Source organism: Perognathus longimembris, chromosome 25 (genome assembly GCF_023159225.1).
Source record: "Perognathus longimembris pacificus isolate PPM17 chromosome 25, ASM2315922v1, whole genome shotgun sequence".
NCBI classification, from domain to species: domain Eukaryota; kingdom Metazoa; phylum Chordata; class Mammalia; order Rodentia; family Heteromyidae; genus Perognathus; species Perognathus longimembris.
This window is the reverse complement of record NC_063185.1, coordinates 7,133,705-7,149,433: the sequence shown is the minus strand read 5'-3', so window position 1 is coordinate 7,149,433 and position 15,729 is coordinate 7,133,705.

The window sequence follows — 15,729 nt, the reverse complement described above, 5'->3', positions numbered from 1 at the left end:
AAAGCCCCCGGCAACCACACAACCCTCCTGGGACGCCACCCTTCCTGCCCTTTTACCTTTGCTTTTTTTTCCTGGGGGAGAGGGGAGAAAAGAGGGTTCTTCTCCTCCTCCTAGCATCCCTTTCCCCTTCTATTTGTTCTAATCAATGAATTTAAATTTTGTATTATGCAATAATTTCATATCCTTCATAAACATTGGCTGTGACCACCCCCCACATCCACTTTATCCTTTTCCACCTACATCGAAGTTTTTCAAGCCATTTGGACCAATTATAAGTTTGTGTGTGTGAAAGAGACAGAGACATTGAGAGACAGAGAGAGACGGAGAGGGGGCGGGAGAATGAGTATTCCATGCAGGAAGAGGCAGGTGGCTTTCATGTAGCCAATGCATCTGGGGACAGAGGTGAGGAAGACAGGAGAGGACAGAACCAGGTGTAGTTTCCTCCAGAAGAGCCAGGGGCCTTAGCTACATTTCCAGAGATCACTGTGACTGCTGAGCAGAGAAAGTCACGAAAATAGCACAGGTTAACCATCCCTTAGACTCAATTCCAAAACCTAAGAAACTAATAACTTTTAAAATTAACTCATTTAGCAACAAAGCCTGACCTAAATAGATATGAGTCTATTATTAGTCTTTATTTATCCACTTAGTGTGTTGTCTAAGTACATTTTTGCCACAAGGGGAGGTGGGGGAGATGTCTTATACAGCTGCTTTTTTAAAATTTTGGTGCCAGTCCTGGGGTTTGAACTCAGGACCTGGACACCGTTCCTGAGCTGCTTTTGCTCAAGGCTAGCATTCTACCACTTCAGCCATAGCTCTACTTTTGCTTCCAAGGGCCATCCTCAGGTCTCAGCCTGCTGAGTAGCTAGAATTACAGGCTTGAGCCACTGGCTCGTTGTACTCCTAATTAGCCAATGTTTCATTAGTCTAATCTCCTCTTTTATAGTTTAAAATCCTCTGCGTTAACCCGGCTGAACCCGAACTCTGAATTCTAATGTGTGTCCACTACACAAGGTCTGGGTTAAGAGAACCCACACTGGGCATAGCTATGGCATCTCTATCACAATTATTAAGCACCAGACACCTATTCCAAGTGCACAGTGTGTGTGTGTGCGCACGCGCGTGTGCAAACTCATTTAATCCTAGAAACTATCCCATGAAGTACTAAGTTCTAGAATGGTGTCCATTTTATTGGGAAGAAGCAATGCTGAGCAACCAGGACAGGAAAAAGTCTATGAAACTTTTATGTCCAATGAACCACCAAAAGAGCCAGAAGTGGAGCTGTAACTCAAGTGGTACAGCACTAGCCTTGAGCAAAAGAGCTCAGGGAGAGCACCCAAGCCCACAGTTCAAGCCCCAGGACAGGAACAACAACAACAACAAAAAATTTGAAGAAATGGCAAAAGAAAGAGATCAGAAAGTGATTATATATATATCCAGAGTTGGTGGCTGATGGCTTACACCTGTTAACCTTAGCTACTCAGGAGGCTGAGATCTGAGGATCACACTTCAAAGCAGTGTGGGCAGGAAAGTCCATGAACGCTTATCTCCAATTAGCAACCAAAAAACCCACAAGTGGAACTGTGGCTCAAGTGGTAGAGCTCCAGCCTTGAGCAGAAAAGCTTAGGGAGAGCACTTAGGTCCTGAGTTCAAGCCCTAGGACTAGCACTGCCCTCCCCGCCCCCGCCCCCCCAAATGTATCTAAACTCACATAGCTAGGACAGAGAGAAGCCTGGACAAAACTGAAGTCTTAAAACACTGTGTTAAGGCAGGATGAGGCAAGGAGAGGGTGGCAGTAGCAGTAAAGAAGGCAGTCTAAAAGGTTCTGCATGGCCTTTCCCGTGCTCGCAAGGTCATGACTAGAATTATCTGTGTAGCTGCGGTCTAGCAGGTCCTCACGGCCAGAGACCATGTCCTTCCCTCTAGGAATGTCAGGTACTTAGCAGAGAGCCAGCCTGGGGCACATTCCGTATTCAATAAGAAATTGATGGATGACTGACATGTGAATGGAGCCGAGCCATAGACTCAGATAGCAGCCCCCCAGCGGGCTGAGACTCCACCACAAGGCCTGGACCTGGAGTGCACACGTCCTCCCCAGGCTGGTCCTGGGCTTCTCCCTGCCTTGGCTGGCCCAGGTGCAAATGCCTGACCAGAGGTGAACAAAACAATGAACTGGCCCTCTGTCAACACATGAGAAAGCCTGGCCACATGATTAGCTACTGAACACAGTGTTCCATGAACTGCAAGGTGGAGTCCAAGCAGACCCAGCCCTGCCTGTGGCCCAGCTTCTCCCAAACCTGGGGACCCTGACTACTCCATGCTGTTTCCCCCGCCTCCCTAGAATCACTTGGCTTCCCACCCCATCCCTAGCATTTAGGGCCTGGCTGAACCATCACACTCCCCTTGAAAAGAGCAGTCAGGGCTCCCTCCTTCAGGAGGCCTGGCTCTTCCATGCGCGCACACCGCAGTGCATCCTGGGATTAGAACGCCAGGCTCTGCAGGCCAGTCAGCATTTCAGCAGCCAGCTTAAGGTTCTTCTTATCTATAAAATGGAACAATTATGGTCCAAATAGTATTAGGCTGCTATGTTCATGGGCAGGGCACCAGATGCTGACACCTGGAATCCTAGTTACTGGAGAGGCTGAGATCACGAGGATCACGGTTCCTGGTCAATCCGGGTAGAAAAGTATACAAGGTTTCATCTACATGGAGGGCAGGGAGTGCCTGTGAGGTCAGCAAGAGCAGGAGTCTAGCATAGGTGAATCTCATTCATCCACTTCCCAGTCCACTTCCCAGCCTTTCTTTCTGAGCCTCGGTATCCTTATCTGTACAATGAAAACAATCATCTCTGAGCTACATCCTTCTGAGGATTGTTAAGAAAATTTTAAAAAATAGTTGAAATGATAAATAGGAAAATGCCTCAATGTTTAAGGAGCATTATTGATGAGAAGGAGCACATCTTGACTCCAGGTAGCCTTTGTTGTCCTGGACTTTTTAAAATTTTCTGCCTGAGTGAACACCTGTCATCCTACCTACTCAGGAGGCTGAGATCTGAGGATCGTAGTTCAAAACTAGCCAAGGCAGGAAAGTCTAGGAGATTCTTAGCTCCAATGAACCACCAAAAAGCCAGAAATGGAGCTGTGGCTCAAGTGATAGAGAACCAGCCTTGAGGGAAAAAAAAAAAAAAAAAAGGTAAGGGACAACACTTAGGCCCTAAGTTCAAGCCTCAGTATTGGCACCAAAAACAAAATAAAACCCTCATCACTTGCAGAAGCCTTTTCAGATCTCCAGTGTGGTGGTGTCTCATGGGAACAACACTGGGCTAGTCCCCTCTCACAGTGGGAATTACTCTTATGTCCTGCCCTGCATGCTACAGTGCTGTTAACTCATCTGTCTCCTCTACTAGACAGGCAGCAGTTTTGTTTTGTTTTCACACAGTACTCCCCCAGATTTAGCTTGGGTCCAGAACAAAATTGTTGAAGTCAATATAGCTAGAACTCAGATCAAAATGAGAGATTATGCAGTCAAGTAACAACAGGGACCGCGTGCTCATGCACTGGTATTCAAGGCTACTGGTGGAGATCTCTTAGTCAGGTGAGTGGCTTTAGTTAAAGAACACATACGGGCAGTGGGATCTGTTAATCCTCCATGGAAGAGAGGATCTTTTCCAAGAATTAAAAAGGAAAGGAAGGAGCCAGACAAGATTAAGACAGTTATCCCTGCCTCTGGAATCCCTCAGTGTGCTTTGCTGATGGCAGCACAACCCCAGTCTCTGCCTCTGTCTCTGCAGGGCTGGTCTTACCTGCAGAGTTGTGTGGGATTAAGGACCCACTCTATTCCAGCAGGACCCACCTCTTAACCACATAACTACAATCACCCTATTTTCAAATACGGCCACACTCTGAGGCACTAAGTCTTAGAATTTTAACAGATCTGGGGTGTGTGTGTGTGTGTGTGTGTGTGTGTGTGTTGTTGTTGTTGTTGTTGTTGTTGTTCTGTGCTGATCCTGGGGCTTGAACTAAGGGCCTGGGAGCTGTGCCTTAGCTTTTCACTCAAGGCTTGCTCTCTACCACTTGAGCCACACCCCCACTTCTGACTTTTTGGTGGCTAATTGCATATTAATTGGACATTCCTGCTTGAGCTGGCTTTGAACTGCGATCCTCAGATCTCAGCCTCCTGAGTAACTAGGACTACAGGTGAGGGCCACTGGTGCCCTGCTTAACAGACCTTATTTGAAGAAACAATTCCATCTTTACCCCTCCGTGGAAGCTGTGGGCCTAGGGAAAAACTGTGTCACTGGGATGCAGCCTTTCTCCACAAGAGACCCACCTTGGTGGACCTACAGGACAGTCACCCCAGCTGCAGCAAACACCTTCCCCCAACACAGTTAACAGGGGTCCACATTTCCAAGAACAAAATCTAACCCCAAAGAGACTCTCTTGTGCTTATAAAGACCATCTGAATTACATAACTGTAACCCCACTTCACCTTTATTAGAACAATTTAAAAAATGTTAAGAACTAGACAGATTCTCATGCAGAGACACCACCCACCAAGCCATGTAGGCCAATGGGAGGGACGGATTGATGCTGATGGACAGTTGTGATTAAGAGGAAGCCCCCAGTCAAAGCTCAGGCCAAGGGCTGGGAAGATGGCCTAGTGGCAAGAGTGCTTGCCTCCTATACATGAAGCTCTGGGTTCGATTCCGCAGCACCACATATATGGAAAAAGGCCAGAAGGGGCGCTGTGGCTCAGGTGGCAGAGTGCTAGCCTTGAGAGGGAAGAAGCCAGGGACAGTGCTCAGGCCCTGAGTCCAAGGCCCAGGACTGGCCAAAAAAAAAAAAAAAAAAAAAAAAGCTCAGGCCAAGAACTAGCTGCTCCTCCAGGAAGCTCATCCTTCTGAGGCCCCTGATCTCACCAGAAGAGACAGAAGCACAGGAATGCAGCCTCCTGAGGGAGACCATGGGCAGTGTCTCCTAGCACCAAGAGCAGAATGGCTTCCAAATGACATACAAGAGTCCTGGGCAGCCAGGCATCCATGGCTCAAGCTATAACCCTAGTTACTCAGGATGCTGGATCTGAGAATCATGATTCAAAACCAGATAGGGAAGAGAAGTACAATTAAACACCATAAAGTCAGAAGTAGAGTATGGCTCAAATGGTAGATTGACAGCCAAAAGCAAGAAAAGCTAAGGGACAGTACCTGGGCCTTGAGTTCAAGCCCTAGTACCAGAATAAATAAACACACACACACACACACACACACAGAGTTTCAACAGGAACACAGTAATCAGTCAACATACTGAGCACCACTATCTGCTTATCTTTGCTATGGAAGCAGCAGTACACAAGACAGATATGGTCCCAAAGCTTATGGTGCTTACAACCTACTGAAGCAGAAAAACAAACATGTAAACAAACAAGCAAGATGAATTCTAGTTAGTGCCAACTTCCTATATGGATAATTCACAGACAGGTTGCAGAGTGATGAGAGAATCCCCAGATGCCAGCTCCAAGAGATGCCTATCAAGCCAGGTGCCTGTGGCTCATTTCTGTAATCCTAGCTGCTCAGGAAGCTGCTATCTAAGGGATCACGATTCGAAGCCAGCCCAGGCAGCAGAAGTCCATGGGACTATTAGCTTAAATTTACCACCAAAAAAGCCAGAAGTGGAGCTATAGCTCAAGTGGAAAAGTACCAGCCTTGAGCAAATAAGTTCAGGCCCTGAGTTCAAGACCAGTACACACACAAAAACAAACAATAGGAACAACAAAAGGCTGTCTGAAGTGACACTGGAGCTGAGAACTCCAAACACACACACACACACACACACACATACACACACACACACACACACACACACACACACACACACACACACACACACACAAAATGAGGCTGGAGGTGTAAGCAGGGACCAGACAAGGCAGGGGATTGAACTTGAGCAGCAGCTGCAAGGCACTAATGAGTTTCAGAAAAGAGATAGGAGACTGATTTTATTCATAAATGCTTTCTCTGGCTGAGTGTTAAGAATGGACTGAGATTCCAGCAGAGGTGGGGACAGGAGCTGGAAGGCTGGAGCCAGAATCCACGAGAGCTAGGATAGGCTAGGAGGAGGAAAAAGGGTGGAGTCAGACAATGCCAGGATAAGACTCAATGGAGAACTCAGAGTTTCATTGAGTGTCCAGGGCTGACTCAGGAACATTAGAACTCACTCTCCCCTGTCTCACACAATGTACAGATAAGGAAACTGAGGCTCTGCCAGGCCAAGGGTCTGCCCAGTCATACAGTTCAGGATGGGCCCACTTCACAATGTAGGACTTCTTCCACCAGGAAGAAAGCAAAAGAGAGGTTGGCAAACAACAATCTGCGTTTGCAAATAAAGCTTTATGGAAACACAGCATATTCAGGTAATGAATGTACTGGGCATGGCTATATTCACACTACAGTGGAAGAAGTGAGTGGCTGCACTGAAGACTTATTACTATCTACAAAACCTAAATTATGTTCTGGACTAACAAATCACAGACAACACACTGGCCAGAAGTGTAAGGTTCACAGGGTAGACCTTGGGGATCCCATCTCCCCAGCCAAAGGCTCACCAGGCCTGTATTCCAGGTCACCTAGCAAAGCATTAAAATGGGAAATTAATAGAGAGTGCAATAATTGTCTTAAAACACTTCGCTCAGTTTCTGACACTTTCTATATGTTAAGGCTGATGATAAGGCAGTTTATTTCGACTGAGATGATGTTTACTCCGAACCCCCCAAGTACCGGGGATAATTTAGTCTATGTTTTATCACAGCATGTTATTTACAGTATCACTGACATATAAAAGCGCAGTTGCGATGAACAGGTTGCTAATACAGGATAACAGACAGGGAGTGGGTTTTTCAGATTAAAATTTTGACTTGCAATACACTGTGCTTTTCCTTCAAATGCAGAGTTCACATCTTTGTTCAGTCACAAAGATTTCTTTTCAAATATGACTACTTTCCCATTTCCTCGGCTGCATACTTTATACTGTTTATTCTGACAGCTTTACCTATTAGCAGCTCAGCCTTTCCATCTTCTCTCTGTCAGACACCCAAGGAATTTTTCCTTAAATCGATAATTTAGTTCAACTAATTATCTCGCCTTCTTTACTTAATTATCCATGTAACTAATCTCTCATGCTCCTAATTTCAAATACTCCATCTTTCATTCCTTGAATGAAACCAAGTGGATGCTTGCTTCTTGTTCTTACTCCAGTCCATCTGTTCTTTTCACACTTGTTTTGTTTTCTCCATGCATTTTCTACTTATTCCTTTATCTCTATAATCATTTTCAATATTCCCATGTTTCATACTAAAATATGTTCAGATCTTAAGAGCAGCTCTGAGAAGACAGAGTAGGAAGCACTAGGAATCTCTCAATACCTTAGCCACAGTTTCAGTGGGAGACTGTCTTATGCAACTAATTTAGAATGCTGGCGTCTACTGAAGGTTTACAACTTCTAAAGGGAGGTTCAGGTATCACAATGTAGTTCCTTTAGACCACTTATAGCTCTTTGCATTGTAAAAGCCATCCATCCCCCACCCCACACCCTGATGGGCAGCTATGGACATGTTCCCAGAGTTGCTAATGCACTCCTTAAAGAACAAATATTGTGTATCTGTATTCCAACACTGACTGCACTTCTGATCACAGAAGTATAAAGAGGTAGGGAGGCATGTTCCTTTCAGGAGATTTTTTTTTGTCCTGGGGCTTGAACTCAGAGCCTGGGCACTGACCCTAAGCTTTTGTGCGCAAGGCTAGCCATCTACCACTTGAGCCACAGCTCCACTTCTGGCTTTTTGGTGGTTAATTGGAGATAAGAGTCTCATGGCCTTTCCTGCCTGGGCTGGGTCTGAACCACATAGACCATTGGATCTCAGCCTCCTGAGCAGCTAGAATGACAGGCATGAGCCACTGGTGCCTGACTGATTGTCTCCACCAAAAGACTCTTTAAGCTAATAAATAGATTCAGCAAAATCATATGATATGAAATCAACATTCAAAGGGCAGTAGCTTTCTAGACAAGTACAAGAGCTCATGCTTGTAAATCCCAGCTAGTCAGGAAGCAAAAATAGGGCACATCACATTTTGAGGCCAGCCCAGGCCAAAAAAAAAAATATCAGGATGCTATCTGGAGCAATGAACTGGGCATGGTCACACATATTGTGGTCCCAGCTACATGGGTAGGAGGATGGTGATATGTCATCTTTGCTCCCCAGCTGCAGCGTGCACAGGGAGGCACTAGCTGGTCTGCTCTGAGGTCTCATCACCACTGGATTGAGCATCCCCGGCCCCACATACAGCCGTGTTCGCCTGAGTGGATGGCAGGCCAGCCTGCATGGTGTCTAATGCCCAGCGAATCTGGGAGAGGGTCAGATGAGGTGATGTTTAGATGACAGGTGCCTTGCTGCTCAGGCTAATGTTCAGGGACAATAAGCTAACTTCAGTAAAAGTTCGGGGCCAGTAGAGCAGTCCTAATTAGGAATGCTTTTTCCCAACTTGCTGCTCATCTGCCTGCTGTCACCTGGGCAATCCTCAAGAATGAAAAATCTCGGGGCTGGGGATATAGCCTAGTGGCAAGAGTGCCTGCCTCGGATACACGAGGCCCTAGGTTCGATTCCCCAGCACCACATATACAGAAAACGGCCAGAAGCGGCACTGTGGCTCAAGTGGCGGAGTCCTAGCCTTGAGCAAAAAGAAGCCAGGGACAGTGCTCAGGCCCGGAGTCCAAGGCCCAGGACTGGCCAAAAAAAAAAAAAAAAAAGAAAAATCTCCTAATGCAATGGTACCTCCTCAGAGGTGACGATGTGCAATTTGGAGAGTGCAGTTCGTGCATATTCCAAGCAAGCCATTTTAGATGTCAACCAGTGAGCCATTTCTTTGTACTCCACAAAAGGCTCTCTCTCAGTCCCCCTGGACAAGCCATTTGCAGAATTGCAAGAAAATCAATGTAATTTGTTTTCCCTGAGACTTCATTCTGCCCGGGAAACACCTTGAAAACTGCTGAAGCCGTGGCAATGATGCAGAATTATTGTGCCTCACAAGGGGGAACTTCCCTGTCATTGGTCATGCAAATGAGAAGCAATAATACAGATATAACTTACACACAGAGCGTTATCCTTGAAAAATCAGCCTGCCTGACTGCTGTTCTCAAGTTAAATTCCATCAGTGTTTGCTTGTGCTGCATAAAACCTTCTGATTCAACTGTTACTGTGGTTTCCCAGAGCTGTACACACATATTTTGCCTGGGTAAATTCAAATATTGAGGGTGTAGTGCATGTTCAGTGTTTCCAGTATTTGAATGCAAATATATCATCATTTATGCCTATAGGATAGGAGATAGTCTTCATTTTCAAGCAACTGACACACTCCCCCACCCCACCCCCCAAAGACTGTAACAGACCTCACATAATCATGAGGACAGTTTTTAACTCCCTCCACATAGTTGGTACTAACCAAGGAAATGGCCCAACGCCCATGGCTGGGCCCACTCTGTGTTTTGCTGGGCTGTATTTCTGGATAGAGCCACTGCTTCTTACGTTTAATTGAGAGCTTATTCTGAGAGCTAGAAACCTGGGCAAAAAAAAGCATAGCTTTTGGATTAAGTAATTTAATTCTTCAATCACGGAGTAGGCCATTTTGATCACCATCTAGGCAATTTTCTTTCCATACCCCATTTCTTCAAGCTCAACATGAAGGAGCTGAGTCACATCCACTCTGGCTATTCTTTTACTAGAAGATGCTATGAATCTACCTATGGCAGACCTCACCATTCAATGAAAGGGTGCTCAGGACATGGCAGGAACGTGGCTGTAAGGAAATGGCAGGCTGGCTTTCGGTCCAGTGTTTAGGTCATTGTAAGTCTGAAGGTCTGTATGAATCTGTTTGAGGTATTAGTTTGCTGAGCTTAACTCCATCCCCTGTAAGTTAAATCAGGCCTGTCTGGAGGTGGGGAGAGGGGGGCAAATTTTTGCCTCCTATACAGTTGTCACTGAACAATGTAGCTGAGGCCCCAGAGCAACGACCTTTGTCAACTCTACATGAGTTAGGAAATAAGTCAAGAGGGCAAAGAGCCCCTTCTCCCTGTAAATTTAATCTCTCTTTACATAATTGCATTCTGACTTTCAGGTTGCTTATGCTTTTCAAACATAGTAACCAAGCCACATAAGATGAGGGTGATTTGGTGTATTTGTGGCATTTATGGGCTACATACAATATCTAGATTCAGACAGACCTGGGTTCAAATCCTGTCTCCACCCTTCTTCACATGTAATCTTTGGCAAGTTAAATAATTCTTCCAAAACTCAACTTCCCCATCTGTAGGCTGGGGAAGCCCCATCTGGGGCTGATGCTAGCCACCAGCATGGAGGAGAAGAAGGGGCTGAGAGCGTCAGGAAAAGTTTAGTCCTTTGCAAATTCCAGATAAATAATGGTGCTGACCACTGCTTATTTCCTGGTCCTGTTAATGGCTCCAAGTTACCTTATATTTTTTTAAAAAATGAAGACGGATCTTTAGAATCTAAGCCATGCTGCCCCTCTGCTTGGCTAAGTGATCTAGAACAATCCATTGCAAGCATTGAACTCAGTCATCTTCAGATGTTGTACTATTCCTTTCAGCCCTGTATTGAACACCCTACTTTTCCAGTTTTCCACTGGGAAAGTTCCTCCCCACTAGTTCTGCCTGCCCCGGAGTCTATCTCCAAGTTCCCCATGCTTCCGGTTCCTTCCCTCTCATTCCTCCATCTACCTCCATCCACCATCCACCATCTTTGGGCATTAAATACCTCTGGTTTGCCAGACTTTGATAAGAATTGGAAAGAGAAAAACAGCCTGGGCTGCCTGTGAGCAGGTAATTCCTGATCAGGCAGAAAAGGCTTCCTGGAGACATACTCGGGAGGTAACATGAACAGGATGCGGGCACTAATGGATGCCTAGAGAAATGCTTTTCAGGAAACACCTTTGCCTTTGCATTCACCTCTGCCAAGCAGCACTATAAACTGGATTGTATAATGTCGCAAACAATAACACAATGGGGAGGAATTGCTTTGAACCTCTAGAAGCTCATCTATGTTTTCTTGGAAACCAACTTTCCACCAGCTAAAGTTGGAAGAATCGAACTCAGGAAAAGGCAAGTTCACATTCTCAGACCACACATGCATGTATAAATTTGGTTTGGGACCTTTTAAAACTTCAGGCATGATTTGTCATCTCAAAATAGGAAGGACCTTGTGAGGGAAAATGCAACACAAAATGCTTGAATGTGCTCCGACTCTGCAAAGGAAAGCAAATGCCATTCTGCAAAGAAAGTAAGTACGACACAGTTCACAAGTAACTTCCTGTAAATGACGCTGCAAATAGAGGTGCAAAGCTAGGTACTATGAGCTGGAAGAGGGTAGGGGTTCCAGACCCAGGAAAGTGAGATGAGAAAGAGGACTCTCATTTTGGAAGATCAATGGCCTCTAGGAACAGTGGAGGCACAAGACAAAGTTCACTCCCTTCCACCCACCCGTGTTCTTCCAGAAATGCTACAAAAGGCCATAGGCTGAATAGAGATAGACCCTTCACACAGCAAAGTCAATGTTTTTCCTTGCCTACCCCTTCCCTTGTTGCCCCTGAGAGACAACAGATGGCTGTTTTCCTTCATATGTGGAAGTTAGATCTGAATTATGAACATATATACAAGGTCCTATGCATGTGTATTGTGTATGTATATATATACATATACATATACACGCACACGTATTAACTGAAGTATGGTCTACACAGGGGAGGACTGCAATGATATAACTCCTTTGGACAACTAACATGCAAATGGAGCTCACAGAGAAAGAGAGCAGAGCAAGGCAGGGGAGTTGAGGCAGGACCCCAAGTGAAGCATGACTTCACTGACATACCAACAGAGTCCCCAGGGACCTGGCCCTGCAAGCCTAGCTACCACCACCCCTCCCCCAACAAGTTTTGTCTTTATCCTAGAGATCACCAGAAGACGTGCATAGTAGGGGTGTCACGATGCATAATTTATCATTTCAGATTAGAAATCATCCAATATTTTTCCATTTTGAATTCAAGGAAAAAAAAAAAAAAAGATGGATCCATGGCCTGTAAAAGCAGTAAGAATGGATGCATCATGCACCATTTCCTGACTCCTTACTGCAAAGCTAGGAGATGCTTTTAGTGCTATCTTAATGTCAGTCCTTTAAAAAACAATTCATTTTATAGCTGCTTTATGGGATGGAATTCATCACACCCTCAAGTATTTTTCTACACTGCAGGGTTTAGGAAGAGAAGGTAGATAGTGGGACCTGAAATGCCAATTCTAATGAGCCCATTGGGCCAGATCATTTTAGAGCTTATGAGAAATTTTTCCGGAGATTCCCTAACAGGAAATCTCACCATCTCTATCAAAGACAGGTCTTATTTGGGGGTTCCTAGGGGAGTGTGGACGGTTGATTCTTGTTCCAAAAACTGTGTGTGTCCACCTTGTTAGAGCTAGATGTCAGGCGAGCAGGCGTGTGATGCAAAGAATCACAAGCAACAAGCAACTTTTCAAGGCACCATTTCCCATGAAGTGACCTTGAAATCGGTTGGCTGGCAAAGGCTGATGGTCATTCTCCCACACTGCATTCAGATGTAGCTGGGCAAGCTCAGTTTCCCAGTTGGATCCTCCTCATTCAGCTCCTGCCTAAGCTAAGGAGTATGCATAACCTTAGGCTTGCCATTCATAGTATTTCTATTTTAAACCATTTCACTGATGACTTTTAGACAGTCTATTCAAAATTATCCTCATATCTAGTTTCTGTGATCTTTGGGAGAGGTTTATTCTTTCAGATTTCACTCCCCCACAGCTACTGTTGATGTAAAAGGAGCTTGCTGTAACTCCTGACAGTGGTGGCAGGAGGGGTTGTACAGCAGGCACTCAATGTATCGTTGAGACATCATCACTGCTACTGAGAATGAGCTTTCCATAGTGCTCCGCCATGTGACCTGAGGCTCTGTCTTCAGGTCTGAGGGATCTGAACAATATTTATAGTACATCCCTTAGGTGTCAGAAAGACTACTTATACATACATGTACAGGGATACCCCTGGCTTTCTATGCCAGCTCCTCCTTCATGAAAACGCTTCTTAAGCCCTAGCAGGATTTCTACTTCCCCAGGAAAGAAGCACCAGATATATGCATGAGTCATGATTATAAATCAAAGATCTGTTTCTCAAGCCCAAAGAAGATCAAGTCCACAAGTGATCATCCTTCAGTGAACCTAAGGTACATCTCTGGGTAAAGAAGCTACTCGATATTATTACTATTTCTTAAGTTCTCCCTAAACTGCTAGAAAAAAAAAGGTTCCTTATCTGTAAAACATGATTTCTAAAACTCCTCCAAATCTAAAAAGGATGTTGAGAACATGCCACTTAAACTACTGAGCTTTTATAATTCCTGTCAATAGTGTCGTTAAAAATGATGGAAAAGTATACAGACTGCGCCATCTAGTGGGCAAAAGGTAGCAATTCAAGCAACAATTAACAGACAAATCTAATTAAGTTGAACTTTCCAGGCAGGATTTCTCAATTTTTTTGGTAGGATTTAGGGCAAGCATGGATCCTGTCACCTTCAGAAATCTCAGAAGGCACACATACAATGTTTCAGAAGACAATTTTAGGAAGTATTGTTCCTCCAAAGCTCTATCCAATCATGCATGGGACAACTGAACATTCAATGTTTGGGCAAGTGGCTCTAAAACAATTCTAAATTATTAGATACTATAGCATATTTAGTATCTTTTAACCTAACTATAACCCAAATATATGTATTCACTGTGTTGGGGAATATTTCATTGTATTAGGTTGGCAGAAAGAAAGCAGTATCTCACCTTCCAGGTTCTTCCTTCTGTAGTAAAGCCAGAGGCCTGACCAGTCACTTGTCTGCAGACTCCAACTCTCAAAAAATGTGACAAAGATGTATAGGAGGCTGGAAAATGGTTGAACAAAGAATCTAGTGCTAACAGAGTCCAGTGGCAGTGAAACCAAGGGGAAGCACTATCCGGAACTTTCCCTGGTTCTGATTTCCTCTACTTTGTCCTCTGCCCACTTGGATTCTTGAACGATTTGATTTTCTTCCAATAAACCTCATTACTGTCTAAACCAGAACTTGTACTTACAATTCAATAGCACCAAACTTTCGGAGTTCTTTGAATGAGCATAAAATTAATTTTCATTAAATGCAATGTGTTTTATCATTGACATTATGGCACATTAAAGCGGATTAAAATTTCCAAAAGCCACTGTTAGCAGGGCTGCAGTCCTCGAGCCCTGTGCCTCTCCCCTCCCCCTCCACTTTGCTGTCCAGGCAGTCCTCTGGGAAGTCCATTCTTGTTTAGTCATTTCCCTAACATCTCCCAGAAGCCGAACTTGTTTAATACAATCCAAGTCCTCTCAGAACATGCCAGGGTATTTTATGTATTTACATATCAATGTGTTTCCTGATGATTAGCCAACTAAAGGATGAAACACGTTCTCAGAAAAGATGTTCTAAGTGTAGAAAGCTAAAAAGTGAATTACAATATGAATCACCAATGTTAAACATAGCTTTTTTTTTTAATGCAAAGAAAACAGGTCCTGCTTTTAAAATGTTAATTCCATGACTTTTTCTTTTTAATAAAAGTGAGAAATACTGCATGTTCTCAGTCATAGGTGGAGGTCATAGCTTTAAAAAAAAAAAAAAAAAAAGATTTCCCAGAAAAGAACATTTACTAGAGGCCATGCAGGGAGGATGGGAGAGGGGGACTAATGGGCACCAAGACAGTGAGGTTGGAGGAATAAGCCCTAGCATCGCTTTGCACAATAGGGTGACTACAATTTAGGACACTTTATTATTTTATGAAGAACTAAAAGAGTTGAAAGACTTCAAATACAAAGAAATGGCCAATATTTAGAAGATGGAAATGCTAATTAACCTTAATTCAGTCATTCATTACCCAACACACAAATGTACTAATTGTCACAATGTACCTATAAACATGCACAATTATGTATCAATTTAAATAATTGTTAATAAACAAGACCCAAATATTCTGTTTCAGCAACTATAAGGTATTTTTAAATAATGTGGTGAATCATGCTTACCTGCGCATTCAGTTTTCTTCTATTCCTGGATAGTCGTCCTAAGTCACTTAGGATAAAAGAATGTTTTTCATGTTAATTAAGTTTATAGTCTTGTGTGAGGACAGGAGTCAGACATGGAAAACAAACTGATGATATCAGCACAAAAATTATTTCCTACTAACTTGCCATTTACAATATGCATTTTGTCTAAGGAAACCATCAGTTCCTAAGAAAAAGGTAGACAGATGGGCATGCCAGGAAGAGAAGCTGAGCACACACTGGCCTTCCTCCGAAAATAAACAATCCAGCAAGTCATTCTTCCTGTCTTTCCTCAGAACCAGAAGGAACAGGCTTGATCTCTGGGCACTAAAATGCACAGGTAACCCAGATTAACCCGGCCTCCTCAATAGGCCACCTTTGCAGTTACATCATTAGAAGACATTGTACCTTCACATCCAAAAATATAACCAAGTCTATAGACAGACAACTTCCTACTGCAGCAGAGGGACGGTAGGCAAGACCAACCATTAAACAGTTTCTCTGTCAGCTTTACTAGGACAATTTCTCTTTACAAAAGGAGATAGGACTTTTGTCTTG